The 4754-nt window shown below is 43.8% G+C and overlaps 1 non-coding gene across 1 annotated transcript; it reads right to left on the reverse strand.

Moving 5' to 3' along the window:
• Positions 1 to 1016: 1016 nt before the first annotated feature.
• Positions 1017 to 1090, reverse strand: TRNAP-CGG (transfer RNA proline (anticodon CGG)). Its single transcript has one exon. It is a non-coding gene; the product is annotated as a tRNA-Pro (tRNA).
• Positions 1091 to 4754: the final 3664 nt, after the last annotated feature.

Consider the following 4754-nt stretch of genomic DNA (forward strand, 5'->3'; position numbering starts at 1 on the left):
GTGAGCGCAATCAGCCCAAATAAAGAGTTTTGTTTAGACACCATTTTCGCAGCCTCTCTGCTCTCCGGAGTCCAGTCACCAGATCGTGACAATATGAAGGAAGCTAGAAGCTACCGAAACAAAGGTGCATAGGGGAAGCTTTGTATTTTTTTTTGTACCGCTGATCAATTAAATATTAATACTTCTATTATTAGGTTGCTTAAAAAACTGGCGGCATGGTTGTTTTTTCTGCTGCTTTATAAGTAATTTTCTTTAAAAAAACTAATTGATTGGCACTAGATATTAAAAACAATAGAAACATTCCCCTATGAACTTTGGTTTCCGTGACTGTTGTCTTCCTTAACACACACACACACACACACACACACACACACACACACACACACACACACACACACACACACACACACACACACACACACACACACACATATATATATATATATATATATATATATATATATATATATATATATATATATATATATATATATATATATATATATATATATATATATATATATATATATATATATATATATATATATATATATTAGCAGACTAGGCAAATGAATTCAGGTGCTCGTTTGACAAACATATTAAGGAAGCCAACAGTCACCGAAATCAAGGTGCATAGGGGAATGTTTCTTCTTATTTTTTAATATCTAGTGCCAATGAACTAGCTTTTTCTTTTTTTAAAGAAAATTACTTATAAAGCAGCAGAAAAAACAACCGTGCCGCCGGTGGGATATATATATATATATATATATATATATATATATATATATATATATATATATATATATATATATATATATATATATATATATATATTAGCAGACTAGGCAAATGAATTCAGGTGCTCGTTTGACAAACATATTAAGGAAGCCAACAGTCACCGAAATCAAGGTGCATAGGGGAATGTTTCTTCTTATTTTTTAATATCTAGTGCCAATGAACTAGCTTTTTCTTTTTTTTAAAGAAAATTACTTATAAAGCAGCAGAAAAAACAACCATGCCGCCGGTGGGATCCGAACCCACGACCTCCGAACACCGCGTCCGGTGCTCTTACCAACTGAGCTACGGCGACGGCTGTCCAATCTGCTGCTTTGGTGGGTATTTATGTTTTGCGTGTAAGCGAACCTTGAGAGTGTTCGCCAGCGCCACCCTCGTCCATAGCGGTGGACGTAGCACGTCCTGTAATACCGCAAGTGTGACATAGAACGTCATCTAACGGCGAGGGCGGAAACTGTGCGAGAGCCCTCTTATGCTACCTATGGCATCAAGACTGCCAGAACCGACGTGCTACGTCCGCTGCTATGGTCGAGGGTGGCGCTGGTGAACACTCTCGAGGTTCGCGTTCTCCAAATAAACATAAATACCCACGAGAGCAGCACATTGGACAACCGTCGCCGTAACTCGGTAAGAGCACCGGACGCGATATTCGGAGGTCGTGGGTTCGGATCCCACTGGCGGCATGGTTGTTTTTTCTGCTGCTTTATAAGTAATTTTCCTTTAGCGATTTAGTAATCTAAGTAATATTATCCCACTGATAAGCACAACACATTAAAAAATATAACGTTCCCCTATGCACCTTGGTTCTGGTGACTGTTGGCTCCATTCATAAGTTTGTCAAATGGGCCCCTCATTTACTTTTCCTTGTCTGCTAATAGCTTAACGAGGGTCTCGGTTCTGGCAGTCTTGATGCCACAGGTTACTTAAGAGGGCTCTCGCACAGTTTTCGCCCTCGCCGTTAGACGACGTTCCACTTCACGCTCGCGGTATTACAGGACGTGCTACGTCCGCCGTTATGGTCGAGGGTGGCGCTGGTGAACACTCTCAAGGTTCGCGCAACAGCTGCAACAGCAGTGCTAATGCGCCGTGTCAACTCGGAAGAATATGAAGAAGGAACGCCCAGCGAAACTGAGCGGCGAAACACTGACATTGCTATTCGACTGAGCGAGTTGCCCGCGGCCAGATGTAGCCATTGCGTCACTCGAGGTTTAACCAGCGCTTAACCACGGCCAATTTTTTTGCACTCGCCATTGTCATTTGCTGGTGGCTCCAAGAAGTTGGCTGCGGCGGTGGCCCAGTGGCAGGGCACGTCGAACCCAGAAAACTTTAAAGGGGCTCTGAAAGACATTCCGAGAAGAACTCGCTCAATCACTGCACTGTGTTGTCATGAAAAGCTGAGCAAAATAATTCACTTCTACACGTAGCTGAGAGTCCACAATCACGCGCGGAAGTTGACGAGCCGTTCCAGACGACTTTTTCATGTTTGCACTCTCTTCCGTCGCTCGCACGTGCGCATACAAGTTGGCAGTTGGCTATTTATTAGATTTTTTTTAGATGTCACGCAGTTACCATGTCCACCACCAATAAGACGCCTATATCCGGCGGATCAGGAAGCTCTGCCCATGGAGGTGGGGCCGCAGGAGAAGCACCGACCTTCCAGCATGCAAAACTGACCAGAAGAGAAAGAACGGCGCGATGAAGCTTAAATTCAAATTTTTATTACAGGTAACTTAATTTCTACAGAGCGCATTAAAAAAATTATTCCTGGATTCATGAAGCGTGAATATTCGTGAATTGGCATGATTTAACATCCGTGTCGTACCGCAACTTCATAACAGCCCCTTTCAGAACCCCTTTAAGGGTGGCCCGCCAGTGGGCCACGACGCACTGGGATTTGCGCTCCGAAAATCGCTGCTGCAGTGAACGTGTTAAGTAATCTAAAGCTGCGTTAGTTTGCTGGATAACTGGGTGTTGATGCTTCGCCTTGCATATAAAGACTATATGAAAGGGTTTGGTTCTGGGGCATCGGTTGTGTCGTTGATCATCGCCAGCGGTGTAGATCTCATGACGGCGCCGGGAACAGTCGCCCGCTCTCTAAAGAAAGTTGGGATTTTCCAGGTAGCACAAAATGCTTGCTTCTCGAGTTAAAAATAAACTCCATGGACTAACACAGGCTATCACAGGGAAAAACAGCAAGTTTCGTGTAGTCTTTGCGCCGCAGTGTGCGTCGCCCCACGATATTTATTTCAATTGAGTGCACCGAATGCTTCAGTTAAGACACCCTGTATGATCAATGGATAATAGCGAGAATTCGCCTCTTGTTCCAAACATTACTACTAGTATATTACTAGTATCAGAGTAGTGCTAGCGCATTCACTGGTGTAAGGTCACTAGTATATCACGTCATGAAATTAACATAATTGTAACCAACGACTGCTACAACGAAAATGCTTGTTGCTCACCTTTACTATCGGAGGAAAATACAACACAACGGCCCACTGCACGTTACGGCGGAAATGCAGACAGTTGACATGGTTTCCTGCAAAGCGACGACCGGCTATATCAGCTTCACATGTCATTTCAACCCTTAAGAATTGAAAGCTTGTTTTTCCGAATGTAGAAAAAATTGCTACTTTCCTGACCACAGGAAATATTGCAACAGCAGATGTCAATATGAAGCCTCCTTCGCTGTTGAAAGCAGCTGTTACACAAGAAAATGAGAAGCAACAAACACAATGAAGCAGCGCGGAACACATGAGCAAGTACACTTGCCTAGAGCATGCATGTGTGTCTCGACACTGGGCTTAAGACAGTGAAGGTGGGACTGCATATGAAAACTACATTGATTGGTCTGGCGAGAAAAGAACGTAAAACTGGAAGTGTTGAAAATGACGAACGTTGAGCGTGTTGTTTCGGATATGAATATCGGAGCTAGACGAACAAGAACAATTACAACTGTGCTATGTAAAACTGATCACTATGTTGTTAGGCTGAAACGAATAGATTACAGCGTCACAAAAAATCGAACTGCGACAAGTTTTATTTAAAAGAAAGAAGAGAAAGTAAATTCCATTGCGTTAAACTTAACGTTGGTGAATATGCACTCAATGTGACGTATCATGAGCGTCAAATGAAACGCGAGCATAAACAATCAGCGATACTAGCGGCTCAGAGGGACATGCAGGCGTTGCATATTAACACTGGGAGAGAGAACTCTTCCAGTCTTCTGTGCAAAAATCAACCGTTCATGTATTGTGCCAACCTACTGCCTACCTTCTCATTTTCCATTTCACGTTTGAATCCTTTTGTTCGAGGTTCATTTAACACATGGTAGCACCGCCGGGCAACATTTTGAGGTCATCCATTCGCGCGTTCTGAGATCTCATCTGAACATCAAGAAAGAGAACACAAGAAGTTATCATGCCGGATATTACTGATGCTGTATACATTTATAATGAGAAATGTGAAATGAAGCGCTCAAAACTACACCTGAAAAAGGTTTGTGCGCTATCAGTGCCGTCATTGTTGATTGTCGATGGAAATGCGTGCAAGGAAGTATATTATCCGTAGCAGATTGGCTTTATACAACGCAAACAATATACCACACGAAAAGACGAAGTTAGGTGTGTTATTTAGTGTAATGCTAGCTTCCTTATTTCGACCCCTGCCAGCCCCGTTTGTCGAAGACGCCCACTGGCCTTCAATCTCCCACCCTTCTAGGGAGGCCTGGGAGGCGGCGCTGCTCAACTGCCATGACCTGCGGTCCCAACGGACCTTGGTCGCCAGGGCGCGAGCGGCGCTAAACGCCATTGGGGCTCCGGAATAGGGGCTCCACCTAGATTTGTGAGGACCTGGGCCATAGGGCCTGGGCCCAAACACCTCCTTGTTAATAATAAATGTTTACCACCACCACCACTGGCCCCGAAAGAGAAGCCAGCCACTATTGGTGTACACCGCGT

The sequence above is a fragment of the Amblyomma americanum genome, chromosome 9 (genome assembly GCF_052857255.1).
Source record: "Amblyomma americanum isolate KBUSLIRL-KWMA chromosome 9, ASM5285725v1, whole genome shotgun sequence".
In the NCBI taxonomy this organism is placed as follows: domain Eukaryota; kingdom Metazoa; phylum Arthropoda; class Arachnida; order Ixodida; family Ixodidae; genus Amblyomma; species Amblyomma americanum.